The sequence below is a fragment of the Carcharodon carcharias genome, chromosome 6, assembly GCF_017639515.1.
Source record: "Carcharodon carcharias isolate sCarCar2 chromosome 6, sCarCar2.pri, whole genome shotgun sequence".
Taxonomy (NCBI): domain Eukaryota; kingdom Metazoa; phylum Chordata; class Chondrichthyes; order Lamniformes; family Lamnidae; genus Carcharodon; species Carcharodon carcharias.
The window spans coordinates 154,762,034-154,782,281 of NC_054472.1; the positions used below are offsets into that span (position 1 = coordinate 154,762,034).

A 20,248-nucleotide genomic window follows, 5' to 3' on the forward strand; every position below is an offset into this window, starting at 1 on the left:
TAATGATTGAAGGCCATTAGCTCTTAGTCAAAAGGAACTACAGCCAATCAATCACCCTTTCCCCTTCACAGTGGTCTTAAACAAGGCTAAGTCTCTTTCGATGATCTATTCAAAGTGGCAGAAGACTACCTTTGCAGCCATATAGGCTCAGAAGATCCTAATGAGAAGGTCCAGCATTTTCTTACCTTTGACAATGGCAAGGAAGCCTGTGATCGACTACAATGGCTCTATATATTTAAGTGTGTAACTTCTTAATGTGCTTTCCTAACTCTTAATACTTTGTCAGCTACCATAGCCAGTAATGTCTGATATTTGAGCTCATTGGTTCTCCTTCAAGAAATGCCTTGCATGCTATTACAAGTAACAAGATTTACATGTTAAAAATTCAACATGACATAAAGCCCATTTTTGTCACACTCTCACTTTCCAGAAGGGGTCAGTGTAATCAGGAGCTGTGATCCAGGCTGATTTTTCCTATTTTTTGCCTGGGTGTTTATGGCACAAATTCACCCCCCATGGTGCATTTATTCATTAAGCCACCAGAATTTGGGATTCACTCAGAATATGTTCCATCTCCGACCCCAATAGGTAATCAAAGTCGCTCAGAGTATATGGGCCAAGAGATTTTCTCAGAAAGAGTGGTCTGGGTGGGGTAGTGGTTGAGGACTGTTTGGACAAAGTTAGTTTCTCCAACTAATGGAGGTTTTGGTTCCTGACAGCAACTGTAGTGGTCTCTGTCTACAGGCTCAGGATTCAGCTTGGTTTATAGCCAATGTTTATTAATCAATCTAATAGATGAAAACTTGGCTGAAGCCCTGACAGCCCCCAGATAGGGCTGCCAACTGTGATTAAATGTATTCTTGGAGGTTTCATCACATGACTTTCCTCCATGCTCCAGCCATTAGTTGCCCAACACATCCATCCTTGTGACTGCCTTCCTATACCAATTGGAAAGCAAAAGGACACGTTACCCAATTGGATGCTGCTTGAATTTCAGCTAAACAGCCTTTCCCCCACTTTTTCAATGTTTTTATATCTAGTGAAGAGAAATGTTGAAAGGCAATGACAAAAAACCCCCCAATCTATTTCAATAACCATATGACTTTTCTCCAGGGTTGCACAGAGCCGTGACCTGGAGATTGATCTTCAATTCCTGGAACTCCAGGCCAATCCTAGAGAGTTAGCAACCCTACTCCCAGTACCTGTGAATCTGTCCCCCAGCATGACTCTGTACCTTTCTTTCATTGCCAACGAATTAGTACTTTTTGAAGTGTAGTCACTGTTTTGCAGGAAAATGCTACATGGATGCATAAACAGCAATAAGATAAACAATCAGCTCATCTGTTTTTGGAGGTGTTAAATTGAAGGATAAATATTTACCAGGGCATTGGGAGAATTCCCTGTTCTTCTTTGAATAGTACTCACAGGATCTTTTGTGTTACCCTAAGCAGGCAGGGAGGATCTTGGTTTGATATCTCATGCAAAAGAGTGTGCCACCAACAGAGCAGCACTCCCTCACTAACGTACTGATGTATCAAGATTATGTATCAAGACTGAGATTTTGTTCTTATATTTTGAAATGGGGTTTAAACCCACAGTCTTCGATCTCAGAGTTAAGTGTGGTACCACTGAGTCCAGAATGGTCATTTCGGGAAGGGTCTGGCGCAAAGCTAGAGCCTGTGATACCATCCCTGTGTTTAAAATACCTTGTGCCCATGAATTGCCATGACTGGAAACGCTGATGTTTATTGCCGACCTTTAGCTGCCCTTGAGAAGGTCTTACTGAACTTTATTTTCTTGCTGTGGTTCAAGAAGAAGGCTCGCCACTTCTCAGTGCAACTAAGTATGGGCAGTAAATGTCAGCATTTTCAGTAAGGCCCACATCCTGGGAATGAATTGAAAAGTATCCCAGCGAGAAGGGAAAGGGGAGAGCTGGAGAGAAAACAAAAGAAACGTTGCTTTTGGTGGTTAGATTTAGCTCACTGTAACTATATTGCTGCTGTGTGGGTTGTTTCTCATGCTGGTTTGCACATTTATGCTTCTCCTTTCTCAGTAAAAACCACTGAGAGGAACCATTCATTAACCATTTAGTCTGAAGCAACTGTGTAAATATAATATTACCACATAAAGTGTGAGGAATAAATTAACCACATTTAATGACAAGTAGTGCATAGGTGGTTCAATCACCTTAGTCTCTGCAATGCTGATTCCCTATTGGGGCGCTGCTGTTGAGAAAAGGGGCAGGCAGGTAGGTTGATTCAACTTGGTGATCAGCTTTGACTGTAACTGAGAGAAGCGAGAAAATTCGAAAGGTGACTCAGCCTATCCAGACCATGCTAGCACGTTCTGCACTGACCAATATGGAGTGGCAATAATGAACGCCAAGAATACTGGTTACCTGTCTGCTGATAAAAAGTTATTCTAATTGTATGAATTACATTTAGAAAGGATGCCAGAAGAAACTTCTTTTGTCAGTGAGGGACAAATGTTTAGAATGCTCTACCAAGCAAGGAAAGAGAAGCAAACGAGAATATCTAAAGTACAATTGTATTTTACTGTATATTATGGGAGAGAGAGAGAGATATGTTTCAATGGGGTGATTAGTATCATTCTCAGTCCTGGCTTTTCTTATATGTGTCATGCTCAAATCTTGGTATTTCTGCTTTAATTGTGTCCACTTTGATTTATAATACGCCTTTGTGAAGTGCCCTGAAATGTTATTCCATGGTAAAAGCACTGCATAAATGCAAGTTGTTGTTGCATAAAGGTTACACAGATCTTGCAGCATTACATTTAGAAAAGATACTGAGGAAAAAATCCTTCCTTTCAGAGGGAAATATATCTTTGAAATCTGAAAAAAGAGTAGAATTTCCAGGATTTATTTTTCCCTTATTGGCCCTCAGTCGGGGGAAGAAAGAGGCGTTTATCCATGATAGTACTGCCACCTTGTCACCTTGTTGTGGGGCATGGATGATTGATCAGTTGCTCTTTTCCTGTCCATTAATTTTATACATTTGTCACTCACCACCAATGAGGTCTGTGAACCTCATTGCCACATCAAGTGTCTTAAGTACCACCAAACCACCTCCATTTTTAATTCCGCTGTTCTGAATTATGATATGTTTAAGTTTCTAGCTTCCTGTGCTCTGGTGCATAATTGCAGAAATAGATGTTATCTAACATGTTGGACAAAAGATACCTGGAAAATGAGCTATAAACAGGAAGAAACAATAAGGAACAATGTTAATTCAAAAGGGAAGTGGTACAACTTGCACTCATTCCTGTTTGTTCTAAACAGAGCTGTCTTCATGATTACTGCTGTATACCAGTCTTCCTGTGTTAATTTGTCTAAAATTTGCAAATTATGTTTTAGAGATAGGCTGGAGCACACAATGGTGTAAAATCTTTCAATTGATGAAAGAAATGTTTCCTCTGTTTGCCAGTCCTATTGCACGTTGTTGATGTTACTGGAGAATTGGTTTTTAACATGAGTGAACAATGGATTACATCCATTGATAGAAATGGTCGTAAATGGAACTCACTCCTCCAAAAAGCTGATGAGTTGAAAATTTCAAAACTGAGATTAATAGATCCTTGTTAGGCAGGGGAATTAAAGGTTACTGTGCCAAAGCGAGTAGATGGAATTAAAATACAGAACAAGCATTATATAACTGAATGGCAGAAAAGGCTCATGGGATTGAATGGTATAATCCTGTTCCTATGTGACTATGCTCCTACCCAAAGTCTTTGCTTCAAGGTTGTTCCATACAAAGAAAAACAAAGAGGCATCCTCTGTGGAAGTTTACCTTCATAACTTTGTAGATCTCTACTGTTCAGTTGGTAAATGAATGGTCTCGTATAACACTGAACCATAGATACCAGATGGTGCAAGGTGCAATTCCTGGCTTGTGCACCATTAAATTTTTAAATTTATTCTTTAATGGGATGTGGACACCGCTAATAATGCCATGCCCTTGAAGTAAGTGACCTGCTAGTCAATTTCAGAGGGCAGTTATTAGTCAACCACATTACTGTGGACCTGGACTCATATGTAGGCCAGGCCAGGTGAGGCTGGCAGATTTTCTTCCCTAAAAATCAGATGGGTTTTTGACAATTTGTGATAGTTTTGTGGTCACCATTACTTTCAATTCCAGATTTTATTAATGGAATTTTAAATCCACCAGTTGGGGCAGGGGAGAGGTGGTTGTGGTGAGGGCTTTCTAGCCAGTATTGCTGTAAAATATTCATTTGTGGACATCAGGTGGGAAAGGGTTTGTGCTGCAGTTTTGCCTATCATGATAGAATAGTTGCTGGCACTCATTGCACAGATAGATCTTCATTTGAGATGTACAGACCTTAGGGTATAATCAAGTGGTCCATAAGTTCCTCAGATCCGTTCACTTGGGACCAGACACAACTTTCAATGTGAACATAGTATCTCAAGAAATCCCGATTCTATTTTTTCTGTATTTTTTGACTTGCGACCATTTCTATTGCCGTGTAATGTTGAAAATATTTTTTTCTGCTTTTGTTTGGTTAGCTGCACAAAGTTTGGAAGGTGCCTATAGAAATTTGTGAGTGTTATCAGGGACCGCCCTCTCCTTCCCCATCCCTCCCTTCATAACAGAAAAGTTGGAGCATTTTTTTTATCCTTTCACAGGTGTGCGTGCCACTGGTTAGACCAGCATTTATTGCCCATCCCTAATTGCTCATGAGAAGGTGGTGGTGAGCCGCCTTCTGGAACCACTGCAGCCCATGTGTTGTAGGAACACCTACAGTGCTGTTAGAGAGGAAGTTCCAGGATTTTGACCCAGCGACACTGAAGGAACAGCAATATATTTCCAAGTCAGGATGGCGTGTGGCTTGGAGAGAAACTTGCAGTGGTGGTGTTCCTGTGTATCTGCTGTCCTTGTCCTTCTAGATGGTAGAGGTCACAGGTTTGGACATTAAATCAAATTGGCATTAATTTAAGTGAACAAGTAGGGCCTTGGCTTAATGTCTCATCTAAAAAGACAGTTCCTCTAATAATGCTGCACTCTCTTAATACTACAGCAGTGGTGGCATAATTACGCACTCAAGTCCAGAAGAGAACGTGAAACTACAACCTTCCGACTTGGAGACAGAGTTCTGTTAAGTTGGCCATGCTGAGACTGCACTTTAAGGAAAGGAGAGAATACACTGTAAAAAGAAACATACGTGTCTTTAAAGCATAACGTGTATTATTCAGTTAGGGGAAATGTAAACAATAATGTTTATTAGGTATTAAAGTCTGCTTATAAATCAAATATCATTTTGCGTGCAAATTTGAATGAACCAAAGAAAGTGACCAGGAAAGTGAGTATTCAACTCAAAAAAAAATTTGAAAAAAAAATCATATTCTTAAATAACGAGCTTTGAATATTTTCCTTTTCCCCTCGTAAGGTGAAAACGCAGCTTGATTCATTTGAAAGTTGTAGATTCAAGCCCACTCTGGGACTTGAGCACATGCATTGCCTGCTACTGAGGTACAGGCAGAGTCAAATTTCAGTGCTTTTATTTTTATAGCTGTCTTTTGAAGTTGCTGCCAACATTTTCATCAGTTCCTGTTCTTCTTGCTGTTATTTCGTTAGCTGCCTTTTGCTCACTGCCGATTTTGATTAGCAGTTTTCATACCTCGGATTCCTTACCGTAAATCACAGCGTGATGTTGACCAGACATATAAGACAACCCAATTTTTCCAGCCCCAAAAATTGTGTTTATGCATATACTCGACATACAAGTCAACACCCCTTTTCAACCACAACATGCTTTACTCGCATTAGTAGTCAGCCTCAATTTTTTGCCACACAAATGCACGTTTTGCTTACCTTATAAATAGGTGCAAGTGATCAAGCAGGCGATATAGGCTGTGTTACAAAGATGTGTAGGAGTTTAAAACACATCCACAGAGTGCAGACTCTGCATGGTGAACAATGAAGAGAAATGAGACTTCCGGCAAAATGAATGAAGCATGAAGCTGTTTTCAAGCTAAAAGTCATAAAATTTGCTAAGTCAAATAGCTGGGCTGCAATGAGGAAATTTGGTGTTGGTGATAAATTGGTACGAGAACAGATGAAGATGCACCCTGAAGAAGATGCCCAAAATCAAATGTGTCAGGAGAACAGAGATCAGCCACTGGCCTGATCTTGAGAAGCATGATCAGAATGGGTAATCAAAAATTATCAGAACGGTTTCATCATCACCAGAAATGCAATGCGTACATGGGCACTTAACTGAGCCAAATCGAACCCTGTGCCCAGCAAAGATTTCAGAGCAACAGCCAGTTAGTGGATCTGCTCTATATAACGAAAATATCTAGTATTGTGGCAGAAGACCAACATTGCTCAGAGATTACTAAAAGATCTTGATGCCAAAATGACCAGTTTCTAGCGATTCATCATCAGACGCCGACACAAACACGAGTACCAATCATGTCACATCAGCAACATGGATGAAACACCTATGAATTTCAATATGCCCAGTAACCAAACTGTGGAATGAAAAGATTCAAAAACTATTCTAGTGAAAGCAACAAGACATAAGAAGACAAAATTCATGATGATATTAGCTTGCATGGCCAACGGAACAAAATTAAAGCCTATGCTAATCTTCAAACAGAAAGCCATACTGAAAATCTAGTTCCCTACAGGAGCTATTGTGCATGTCCATGACAACAGTTGGATAGATGTGGATGGAGTGAAATTATAGGCCAATAATGTGTAGAATAGGCCTCACAGTGACCTATGTAAAGAATGTGATTTTGTGGGACGTGTGTGGGCTTGTTCAGGTCCCATATAACCAAGAGGCACCTGTGAAGAAATAACACCCAGATAGCGGCTATAGCGGGGGGTGGGGGTCTAACATCTATAGTTCAACCCTTGGCTGTGTGCTTCAACAAGCCCTTCAAAGATCATGTTCTTCCAGAATGAAATAGATGGATGGTTGATGGAGAAGAAGCCTTCACAAAGAGCGGAAATATGTGCACTACCCCACTTGAAATTTTGTGTGATTTTGCCATCAAATCGTGGGATGTTATTAGTGCATAAACTGTCATCAGGTTGTTCAAAAAATGTGGCATATCCAATTCCAACAGATAGGAAGTAAATGACTTGTTGCTGATGGATGGTTCTGAAACTGAAAGTGCCAAACCTGATCCAGAATGGTATCCTTATGTGAAGCCATAGCTAAAGTGACTCAGAATGAATCTGATGAACTTTTTACACTGGATGCTGATGACAATAAATTTGACTGGTTTTAAAACACATCAGCATGGTTAAAAATGTTAATGACATGTTGCAGTTCACTCAGGGAATCCGAGTTGCTATAGCAACATGCACATTTACGTGCATGTTGAAGTCTCACGCTATAGATATTGATGGTAGAGGCTCCAACTTTCTTTCCATTACATGGCTGACCAGGAATCTCTCCTGCTCTTACCACCTACCATGTTGAGTGTTGGAAGGATTTGCAGATTAACACTTGGTCTGGTTAGCTGCATTAAGATCACACCTTCCTTGACCATCAAATCTTGGGGCGGGACTTGAACCCAGAGCTTCTGGGCTCAGAAGCAGGGATACTACCCACTGCAACAGAAGACCTCCAAAAGGTTAAAGGTATTTTTGTACAGTTAATTCATTCAATAAACCGTGAAAAACTAATTTAATATGAATGTTATTTTTTTTCACATTTGAAAATGGCAACTGCACCACATTTTATACTTGGTGTATAAGTCGACCCCTGTTTTTGGAATAATTTTTGGAAGCTTCAAAGATTGACTTATACATTAACATCTATGCAGCATTCGTAATGCAGCTTTTAATCACACTTTCAGTATTGTTGATTGTTTTATTCCTTACCTGTTTGTTGTGTTATGAATATAGAGAACTTGAGCCAGTTAAGACAATCATGATACTGACATTTGCTGATGTAATACCTCAAGTGTGATGTTGTAGATTAACTGATTAAAATGCTTCCTGTACTTAAGACTGTTATTTACATGAGTGAATAACCCATGATATTGCTGTGGCAGGGGAAATTCAAAATAAGAGGACATAATCTCAAAATTGGAGCTAGGCCATTTGGGATTGAAATTACACAAAGATAGTCAAACATTGGAACTCCCCTCCTCAAAATTGTCAGATCAATTGAGGTAGATAAATTGTTCTGTAAAGGCATCAAGGCATAGTGAGCAGAGGCAGGTAAATGGAGTTATGATATAAATCAGTCTTTATCTAATGGAATGCAGAATAGGAGTGTGTTTGAATAGCCTAGTCCCAGTCTTAGGCAATCAAGAGCACGCTGTGTTTTATCGTGACATTAACATGTAAAATTGAATGTTTTATGGCTAGATTATTTATTATTCTAAATTCAGGTTACTTACAAAGTGCAGATCAGAGCCTTGGTCCTCTTTGGTTAACCAAGCAATTGAATTGGGAGACTTTTTAAAATTAATTCACAGGATGATGGCGTCGTTGGTTAGGCCAGCATTTATTGCCTATCCCTAATTGCCCTTGAAAATATGGTGGTGAGCTGCCTTCTTGAACGAGTCCATGTGGTGTAGGTACACTCACAGTGCTGTTAGAGAGGAAGTTCCAGGATTTTGACCCAGCGACAGTGAAGGAACGGCGACACATTCCCAAGTCAGGATGGTGTGTAGCTTGGCGGGGATCTTCCAGATGCTGGTGTTCCTATGTGTCTGCTGCCCTTGTCCTTCTAGATGGTAGCGGTTGTGGGTTTTGAAGGTGCTGTCTAAAGAGCCTTCATGAACTCCAATGCATCTTGCAGATGCTGCCACTGTGTGTCAGTGGTGGACGGAGTGAATGTTTGTGGTAGGGGTGTCAATCAAGCGGGCTGCTTTGTCCTGGATGGTGTCAAGCTTCTTGAGTATTGTTGGAGCTGCACTCATCCAGGCAAGTGGAGAGCATTCCATCACGCTCTTGACTTGTGCCTTGTAGATGGTGGACAGGCTTTGGGGAGTCAAGAGAATTCACTGCAGGATTCTTAGTGTCTGATCTACTCTTGTAGCCACATTGGCTAGTCCATTTCAGTTTCTGGCCAATGGAAACCCTCAGTATGTTGATATTGGGGGATTCAGCATTGTCAAGAGGCAATGGTTAGATTCTCTCTTGTGTGGCACAAATGTTACTTGCCACTTGTCACCCCAAGCCTGGATATTGCCCATAACCAAAACAGCGTCAGCAGGATTTTCTGTGCAATTGGCAAAGTCCAAAAGTGGGTGGGGAAATCGTGTTTGACCCGCCGACGGCAGTGGCGGCTTATTCTGCTGTATTGTGTGCCACTTTGTAGAAAAAACTGAAAGGCACGGGTCTCACGTTGGATGGCTGGCGGGACAGCCTCTGACTCGCCCACCCTGCCGTTACCTCAAGCTTTCTGTAAACTGGATGCCATATTTAAAGGCCGCCGTTGCACAGAGCTAGCACTCTCTAAGGGATCGAAAGCTGGTGGAAAGTCATGGCTTCCTAAGGGAGGGAACATGCTGCCCCTAAATTCAGTGATGCCTCTCTCGAGTGCCTACTCGATAAAGTGGAGGCCTGCCATGATGTCCTCTAGCAAAGAATCTCATCCAAGGTGACATATCCATCATGGGGGGGGGCGGTGGCAGTGGTGGTGAGTGCCAGTGTCCTACAAAAGAGGACAGCCACCCAGTGCAGGAAGAGGATGAATGATCTCCTCTGTTCTGCCAGGGTAATTCACTCTTCTCATCACTCTCAACTCACACAATCATAAACCATCCACAGGGCCCTCACTCACTGCCAGCTCAATGGACATCACCACTCACTCTCTCACTCACACCGTCATCTCCTCTGCGGATCATGTTTTTATCCTGTCCATGGCACCACTCACCAGCCACACATGCCAGACATCCTACTCACCTGGCCTGGCAGGTGTCCTGCTTACACTCTCTCCATCTGTCTTCATGCAGGACAAGCTGGCTTATAACAAAAAGGGAGAGGTCGCAGATCGGGAGTGGAATGCCTCAACTGAAGGACTTCGAGAATAAAGCCACCCACTTGGCCGGTGAGGATGTGGACCATTCCTGTGCCAACATTGAGGTCAGTGGGCTGAACCAAGTGAGGATCCAGCAGTGCAACGTCCATCAGACAACCACACTGTGAGTGATGTCTCCTGTTCTTCAGCCCCCTGCCATGCACTAATTATCTTTTCTTTCTTCGCAGACACATCTGGGAAGCATCCGGGAATGTTCACAAGCCAGGCCCTCAACTCAAGCTCTGAAAACACCTCGGAAGAGGAATGTGATGATACCTTATTTGAAGACCTGTCGCAGTGCTCACCCACATCCTCCACCAGTGTAGCGACACATATCTTGGTGGGACCTAGCTCTAGAGTAGCCTCAGGGTCACCATCTGGTGAGCACAGCGCAGCCTGATCCACAGTAGGTGGAGGCAGGAACATCCCAGGCTGCTGGCACTTGGAAGACAGCTGGAGGACAGGAATGTGCTGAGTCCAAGTCAGACGATGAGCCTCTGGACTCGGGTCTACTTTAGTTGCTGGAGCGGCAAAGACAAGCTCGGAAACATTGGGAAGGAATGTCTGCTGCACTCCTCAGATTGTAAGGCATGATGGAGGAATTGAGGTCAACGCTGGGTGGGTGGTGGCCACCATGGAGACCTTGGTCCAGAACATTGGTCCTGCACTGCTGCAGGAGCTGCAACCCATCACTGAAGCACCTGCTGACAACGATCAGTGCTAACATGAGAGGGGATGGGGCATCTTGAGTTTACTTCAGGGGCACCTTCCTCTCAAGGAGACAGCCAAGGGCCTTCAGGCACCCATAGGGAGGAGCATCAGCATCTTTGGGGCCATCCATCCAGGTGACTCCAGGAGTGACCAGCCTATCCAAATCTCCTCTTCCTGTGACCCCAGCAGCTCCAGCTCCACAGGCCCAGGAGGGTGACACTGTCTCACAGCAAGACCCCAAAAGCAGGCCGGTCCTCTCCAGGTCTCGGTCGACCTGAGGACACCTGCAAAGGTCATCACAGGCAACACGGTGTAGCAGTCATCAGGCCACCTCCACCTCCACTGTGGATGTCAGGGACGCACCAAAATGTAGCAGCAGGATTAAGAAAGTCAAGAAGATGTAATTGCATAATGTGAGCATGGGTGTTAATCACTTGTACATAATATTTATCAATGTAAATACACTCATAATCATGTCTCCTTGTTTATGGCTCCTTGTTACGATGAGGTGTGCTCATGTCATTGGGAAGTGAAATCTTGGTCCCTGCACAAAATGAAGTCATGAGTCACAGTCCAGGTCTTTTCCACTGTGCGGTGCGCAACCCTCTGACCACAGTAATTTCCCCATCCCAAAGTTACAGCCCACCTCAGTGATACCTACACCTAGATGCTGATTGTGTTTACTGCAAGAATATCGTGCCCTCGCATTGTTGGGTCACGTGATGTTATGTGTGCTCTGAGCACCTTTGAGGCAGGGCTGCACCCCATTTCTCATCTGCATTCTGGACAGATGAAGGTGCAATGCTGAAGGGCTGTGATTATACATGCAAAAGAATCAAGTACTTTTGAAGGCCATGTTTCCGCTGTATTCCAGCAAGACCTGCATGAGCTGAGACTCTGCACAGATCGTGAGTGCAATGACCTCTTCCAGACTGGTGCCAGACCCCCCAGTTGCTATCTTGTGCTCTCAGGGGTGCCCTCACTGCATCTTGACATCCTCCTTGTGGAACCTTGGGCCTATTAAGGCCTCAAGACCATGCCTGCCTCATCTGACCAGAACAATGGTCTCATCGCCTGCACCCTGGCTTTCAGGACCTCATCATTCTCCTCCTCTTCCATTTCCTCCTTATTGGAGGAGACGGCAGCTCCTCCATCTCCTCATCATCCAGGACCTCCCCACTTTGCATCGCCAGGTTGTGCAGTGCACAACAAACCATGATGATGTGTGACACTCTCTGGCAGGTGTACTGCAGTGCTCTGCCAGATCTGTTGAGACACCCGAGCCTTATTTTCAGGATCCCAAAGGTCTGCTCCACCAAAGTCCAGGTTGCAGCTTGAGCCTTATTGCACCTTCTCTCAGCTTGAGTCTCAGGCCATCACATGGGCACCAACAGCCACGTCCTCTGTGGGTAACCCTTGTCCTTGAAAAGCCAACCCTGCAGCCTTTGTGGACCTTGGGAAGATGTTAGGGATCTGAGACCTGCTGAGGATGTAGGAGTTGTGGACGATCCCTGGTAGTGGTGCACAGACCTGCATAATCCATTTGTTATGGTCACAGATCAGCTGAACATTGAGTGAGTGGAAGTCCTTGCAGTTCACATAGTGGACTGGTTGTTGCCATGGAGATCTTAGAGCACACTGCACCCGTAGGGAAACTGCAGATCTCAGCGAATCCAGGTGCTCTTGCTTCCTGGCTCGCCCGATCTCGGTCAAAATTGACAAAGTTGTGTGCCTTGGCGAAGATGGCGTCAGTGACCTCCTGGATGCACTTGTGGTGGAAGCTTGAGAGATCTCGCACAGGTCACCAGTGGAATCCTGGAAGGAGCCAATGCCGTAGAAATTGAGTGTGGCGATCACTTTCAAAGCCACTGGCAATGGATGCCCTCCGAGCCCCCGAGGTGCCAAATCCTGTAGAAGGCAGCATATGCGAGCAACCAGTTCCTTTGACAACCATAGTCTTTGATGACACTGTTTCTCACTCATCTGCAGGTAGGACAAGTGCCATCTTTATTCCCTGGGTCTAGCGAGGCATCTACGAATGATAGTTTTCTGTGATCTTCCTCGATGTGTGGAGTAGGCCCTGTTGCCCCTTGATCTTGAGGGTTGTGCTGCTCCCTTTACCGAGCTGGATGCCTCAGTTGCATTCTTCTATCCTGACTGTAAGCCATGAGGAAGACGGCAAGATCAGCAAGCTCTATGTTCCTGATGATGTCCTCACTGCAGTATCAAAAAGAGAGATGCGAGGGTCAGCATATGTCTCCTAAGGGTCTTGGTTAGGTCTCCAGCTCCAGTTGCGTCTCAAGGTCTCTTCACACATCCAGCAGAATCCTGGCCACCACTTGGATGGTTAGTACTTAGTTTGCTTGATGCCTGACCAAAACCCCAACCACCAAGAGCAGGATTTTACGGTCGGCAAGCGGGGGTGGGGCCCACTCGCTGATGCATAAAATGACGTGGGATGATGTTGGGCAGAACTCCCGACATCACCGCGCCCGATTTAAATTTTCAGGAAGACGGAGGCGCAGCAAAATCAGCTGCGGGCCCGCCGACCTGTCAATGGTCAATTAAAGGACCTGCCCATCCAACCTTAAGGTTGGCAGGCAGGCCAGGAGCCCCGGCGGGAACTAGAAAAAACATGAAACCTCATCCACCAGCGGGATGAGGTTTCATGTAGGGGTTAAAAAGTTTAATGAAATAGTTATGGAAATTATGAACATGTCCCAACTCATGAGACATTGTCACACGAGAGGACATGTAGCGGAATTTTTTTTTCTATTTTTATTGAAAATAGAGGCGATCTCCCTGAGGCAGCACTTAGCCTAAGGGAGATGAGTGCACTCTTTCATGCGCATGCGCAAACGAGCGCACTCTTGATTTTAGGGATCCTTCCCCCCCCTCCCCCTGCCTGCACAGGGAGCCCATAACACTTCCCTGCAGATGTCACTCTAGGCGGGCCTTAATTGGCCCACCCACGTAAAATGGCGCCGCGCCTCCAATCGGGGACGCCGATCGGAAGCGCGCCAGCCCATCAACAACCCCCCCCAACGGGGAGAAAATTCTGCCCCACATGACCAAGTTGCGACAGCTTCGACCACTTGACTGCACCCTGTGCTCTGAGCTCAGGCGCAGGTATTATCTTAACCTGCACTCCAAAGCTGCATGGCTAGCTTGGATCATGAGGGTTACTGCTCAAAGCCTGAATAACTATAAGGCGAGGAGTTCTGAGTGCCACCCTCAGTGACTGTTCCATGACTGCCGCTCACAAGGGGGTCCTCTAACTCGCCCAATTGTTCTGCAGCCCCCATAATGCTGATAGTTTTGCAGTCTGCACCCAAGGGGTTAAAAGTTCAGGAGCAATCAATGGCACTATCAGGAATATGTGTTGTTTGAGTGGGCATAATTGTTTCAGAAGCCTGACTCCAAGCACGTCAATGGAGCTGATGCTGAACGGTCTCAGCTGCGGAGAATGCTCAATCTTGAAATGCTTTTCCAGATGCCTGGCCGATCCCTTCCCCCAGCTGGGGAACGCATCAATTTAAGGTTGTCTTGCTTTAGTTGAAAAAACACTTAGGAAGTGTCAGTTAGCCTAACATGTGAGAATCATATTAAAACATTCCTCTGTTAAAACTCAGCTGTTCGATGGCTTTAAGTTTGCTTTAACTTAGGCCAGTTACTGCCAGTTATTTGCTGTCTTCCTCCTGGCTTATAGGCAAGGCAGCACAGACTGAAGGAAGTACACAAGCATGTGCCAGGGTGGCGCAGTGGTGGGGGTGGCATGGGCAGGGGGTTGAAATTGGCAGGACTAAAACTGGGAATCGGTGATATGAGAAGAATGAGGCAATTAGTGGTAGGATAAGTTTATGCTTCCTGAGGAGAAACCTTGAACAAAAAAGTTAGGGTTATTCCTTTGGCATTTTCTGAACCTAAGCTGCTCCTTTGGAAGCGCTAAAGTGGCACTCAAATTTTTGCCTCTTCATCCAGACTCTGTTGGCCACCATGGGTGCTGATGTTCACATTAAGTATTCACATGACCTCTTCTCCCTTACTGCCGTTTGATATAGGGTCAATGGAAAGCCAAAGATGATGGACAGAATTGCTGCTGTGCTCCCTGTCCCTTGTAAGGGCTAGTCCAAGATTTTAATGCATCCTGTAGATAGGTAACCACACTTAGATAAGACATCTTTTTTCCTTCTCCACCAATTTCCTGCAACCTTCTTACATCATTGACACCACATTGTTGGTGTATGGTTCCTTAAGCATAAGTTACCCTCCAGTGTATTGCTAGTGACATTGACAGCATTTGCCGGTGAGTTATTCAAGCTCATCGCCATTATCTCCAACATCCAAATTCAAAGCAATCGAGGTAAGAATCCTGGTTAATTTTTCCCTCAATTTCCAGGAGAGCACAGGCTAATTTAGCTGCCTCTGCTATTGCTTCAACTGAGTTTGACTAATTCCACACAGGCCTAGGATCAAAAACTTTGAGGATTTTTATCACTAACGGTTACCTGATGAGTAAGCAGGCTGGGGTGGTGGTATATTTTGCAGTTTTGTTCATCTCACTTGACTGCAGATACAATCGCTGTCATGCAAATATTGTGACTGCTCCTCCATATCATCAGGAAATGTTTAGACATCCTCTACAGCTAAATGCTGATAAGAGAAAGCTGCAGAATCTTTAATGCAAACTGTAGATTAGTTAAATACAGTAGGTTGTTCGTTAGCTGCAAGGTTTTTCTTTATCTACCATGATTTTCAAACCTTTCTGGGTATGAGATTTGTTGTCAATATTGATGCATTCCCAGATATCCCAAGCAAGCACTCTCCTGGTGTGGAATTTAATGGCTTCCCCCATGGAGAGTTTGGCGGCAGGATGGGGCATTTAACCGGGCAAGAGGGTGGCAGGCGAGGACCCTGCCACCTTCCTGCTTCTGCCCAATTAAGTCTGCTGCCAATTGAGGCCCTTAACTTTCCTTTTAGGGCTATAGTCACTAAATTTTTGCCAAGGTTCCACACATACACATGAGCAGAAACCCAATAGTAAGATCTTTCATAAATTGCTGTAATCAAGTAAAGTAATCTATCTTAATTAACAAGTGATTGGAACAGGGATAATGAAAGAGAACTCATTCTAAAAATACCCTATATCCAAATGAGATTTTGTTTCAGGAAAAGAAACTTGCATTTATATAGCGCTTTTCATGCTCATAGAACATTCCAAAACATTTTACAACCAATGAAATACTTCTGAATTACAGTCACTATTGTAATATAGGAAATACAGCAGCCAATTTGTGCACAGCAAGCTTCCACAAAGAGCAATGTGCTAATGACCAAATATGCTGTTTGAGGGATAGATGTTGGCCAGGATACTGGGGAGAACTCTATTGCTCTTCTTCAAATAATGCTACAGGATCTTCTTCATCAGCCTCAGAAGAACATTGCCAATTGCACAAGTATGATATACCTGTTTCCCAGCCCAGCCATGTTGTGTGATTTCTCTGAGTGACATGAGCCATCTTGTCCCAATTTGTGCTGAACTGTGGACAGTTTGTGCTGTGGACTTATGCTGGCTTAGACCTACATTGGGAAAGCCCCAGATTCATAGTTAGGTGCTTCAGGATTGGCAGGTAAAGATGACTTTCACCATAACCATCAGAGTTGAATTCAAACGCAGATCACAGAAGTGAAATGCCAATGCGCTGACCCGCCATTTCACTGCATTGCCACCATTGTAACTGTTGAACTTTGGTGCCCTTATATCTGAGTCAGAAGGTTTTGGGTTCGGTGCATCTTTCAATAAGATGTTAAACAATATGTCATCTGCCTTCTCGGGTTGATGAAAAGATTCCATGGCACTATTTGAAGAATTTAGCTGGAATTTTCGTACATATCATCTCTTTAGGTCATACATGCTTTTCAGCTGCCTTTGTAATTCAGCTTGTTTTTTTGTCTTGTCAAAAGGAAGTTTCAACCCCTTCCCCGCCTTTTGTCTGAATGAGACTTGGCTGCTAGTGGCCTGACCCCAAGTTACTGTTGACCTCTTATGGCACTGGTGAGAGAGGAAAACCCAAGGCCAGATTTAGAACAGCATCTACAGAGTTCTTGCCTTATCTTTTCAACCTAATAAGCTTGATAGGTTGTATTTTGTGCAGGAAATCAAGGTAAAGCAGGCCCTCAAGTAAACTAATGACAGTTAGCGTTGTGGGTAAAATATCTATTTCTCATTCCTATGCTCTAATGTTATCAACCAGAATTGTGAGACACTGAGAGACCTTGTAGCTTTTTTTTTCAGCTTCTCCTCACCAATCTACTAAATAATGTCCAGATTATTGTAGTTTTTTTGCTCTGATCATATTTTAGAAGCCTCTGTGATCCAAAATAAATTTCTACTTGTAAGATGTCAAAACCCAATGAATTGCAACTGATAGTTGTTTTTAGGAACTCAAACACAAGAAATAGGAGCAGGAGTAGAGCATATGATGCTGTTCTGCCATTCAATGTGATCATGGCTGACATTGGACTTCAACTCCACTTTCCCTCCCTTTCCTCATATACCTTGAGTCCTTGACAGACCAACAATCTGTCTATCCCAGCCTTAAATATATTCAACGATGGAGCATCCACAACCCTCCAGGGTTGATAATTCCAAAGATTCACAACCCTTTGAGTGAAGAAATTTCCCCTCATTTCAGGTCTTATCCTGAGACTGTGCCCCTAGTGTTCTAGATTTTCCAGCTTGGAGAAACAACCTTTTCAGTGTCTACCCCTCAGAATCTTGCATGTTCCACTGATCGCCTCTCATGCTTCTAAACTCCAGAGAATATAAGCCCAATTTATTCTGCCTTTCATCATAGGACAGCCCTCTAATTCCAGGGACCAATCTAATGAATCTTCGCTGTCTCCTGTGCAACCATATCCTTCCTTAAATATAGAGACCAAAACGGCACACAGCATTCCAGATGTGATCTCACCAAATGCATTCTACAATTGTAACAAGACTTCTTTATTCCTATACTTTAATCATCTTGCAATAAAGGCCAAAATGCCACTTGCATTCCTAATTGCTTGCCATACTTGCATGCTAACTTTCTGAGTTTCTTGTACAAGCACACCCAGGTATTTCTGAACATGAACATTTACAATTGATCACCTTTTCAAAACATATTGTTCTTTTCTATTCTTACAACAAAAGTGAATAACCTCACACTTTTCCACATTATACACTGTCTGCCATCTTGTAACCCACACACTTAACCAGTCTATATCTCTTTGCAGCCCATTTATGTCCTCCTCACAATCTATATTTCCACCTAGCTTTGTACCATCAACAAACTTAGAAACAACACTCTCTGTATCTTTGTCACAGTCATTAATATAGATTGTAAATAGTTGAGGCCACAGCACTGATTCTTGCAGCACTCAAATAGTCACAGCTTGCCAACTTGAAAATGCCCCTTTTTCTTATTCATTCATGGGATGTGGGCATCGCTGGCTAGGCCAGCATTTCTTGATCATCACTAATTGCCCCTGAGGTGTTGGTGAGCTGCCTTCTTGAACCACTGCAGTCTATGTGATGTAGGTACACCCATAGTGCTGTTAGGAAGAGAGTTCCAGGTATATGACTCAGCGACAGTAAAGGAACAGTGATATATTTCCAAGTCAAAATGGTGAGTGGCTTGGAGGGAACCTCCAGGCGGTGCTCTTTCCATGCATCTGCTTCCATTGTCCTCCCAGATGGCAGTGGTCGTGGGTTTGGAAGATGCTGTCTAAGGGGTCTTGGTGAGTTCCTACAGTGCATCTTGTAGGTGGTACACACTGTTCCCACTGTCCGTTGGTGGTAGAGGGAGTGATGTTTGTGGATGGGGAGCCAATCAAGCAGGTCCTGGATGTTGTTAAGCTTCTTGACGGTTGTGGGAGCTACACTCATCCAGGCAAGGGGAGAGTATTCCATCACACTCCTGTCCTGTGCCTTGTAGATGGTGGACAAGCTTTGGGGAGTCAGGAGGTGAGTTACTCGTCGCAGGATTCCTAGCCCCTGACCTGCTGTTGTACCCACAGTATTTATATAGCTAGTCCAGTTCAGTTTCTGGCCAATGTTAAACCCCAGGATATTGATCTTGGTGGATTCAGCAATGGAAATGCCATTGAACATCAAGAGGTGATGGTTCAATTCTCTCTTGCTGGAGATGGTCATTGCCTGGCACTTGTGTGGCACGAATATTACTTGCCACTTGTCAGCCGAAGCCTGGATATTCTCCAGGTCTTGTTGCATTTCGACATGGACTGATTCAATATCTCAGCAGTTACAAATGGTGCTGAACATTGGGTAATCATAAGTGAACATCCCCATTTCTGAAATTATGGTGGAAGGAAGGTCATTGATGAAGCAACTGAAGATGGTTTGGCCTAGGACACCACCCTGAGGAACTCCTGCAGTGATGTCCCAAAACTGAGATGATTGACTTCCAACAACCACAACCATCTTCCTTTGTGCTAGGTATGACTCCAACCACTGGAGAGTTTTTCCCCCGATTCCCATTGACTTTAGTTTTGCTCGGGGTCCTTAATACCTTACTTGGTCAAATGTGGCCTTGATGTCAAGGGCAATCACTCTCACCTCACCTCAAGAGTTCAGCTCCTTTGTCCATGTTTGAACCAAGGCTGCAATGAGGTCAGGAGCTGAGTGACCCTGGAGAAACCCAAATTGACGTCAGTAAGCAGGTTATTGCTAAGCAAGTGCCACTTGATAGCACTGTTGATGACCGCTTCCATCACTTTACTGATGATCAAGAGAAGACCGATGGGGCAGTAATTGGCCGGGTTGGCTTTATCCTTTGTGTTGTGTACAGGACATACCTGGGCAATTTTCCACATAGCCGGGTAGATACCAGTGTTGTAGCTGTACTGGAACAGCTTGGCTAGGGGCACGGCAAGTTCTGGAGCATGAGTCTTATTGCCAGAATATTGTCAGGGTCCATAGCCTTTGCAGTATCCAGTGCCTTCAGCCATTTCTTGATATCGTGTGGAGTGAATCGAATTGGCTGAAGACTGGCTTCTGTGATGTTGGGGACCTCCAAGATTGATCATCCACTTGGCACTTCTAGCTGAAAGTTGCTGCAAATGTTTCAGCCTTGTCTTTTGCACTGCTGTACTAGGCTCCCTTATTATTGAGGATGGGGATATTTGTGCAGCCTCATCCTCCAGTGAGCTGTTTAATTGCTCACCACTATTCACTACTGGATGTGGCAGGACTGCGGAGCTTAGATCTCATGAGTTGGTTGTGGAATTGCTTAGCTCTGTGTATCACTTGCTGCTTATGCTGTTTGGCACACAAGCAGTCCTGTGTTCTTTCTTCACCAATTTGACACCTCATTTTTAGGTATGCCTGGTGCTGTTCCTGGCAAGTCCTCCTGCACTTTTCAGTGAGCCAGGGTTGATCCCTGGCTTGATGGTAATGGTAGAGTGGGGTACATGCTGGGCCATAAGGTTACATATTGTGATTGAGTAC

The 20,248-nt window shown here is 44.1% G+C and overlaps 1 protein-coding gene across 1 annotated transcript in view; it reads left to right on the plus strand.

The window, feature by feature from the left end:
* The window catches only part of tg (thyroglobulin), a 463,025-nt gene that overhangs the window by 295,568 nt on the left and 147,209 nt on the right, over window positions 1–20,248 (plus strand). The window lies entirely within an intron of this gene.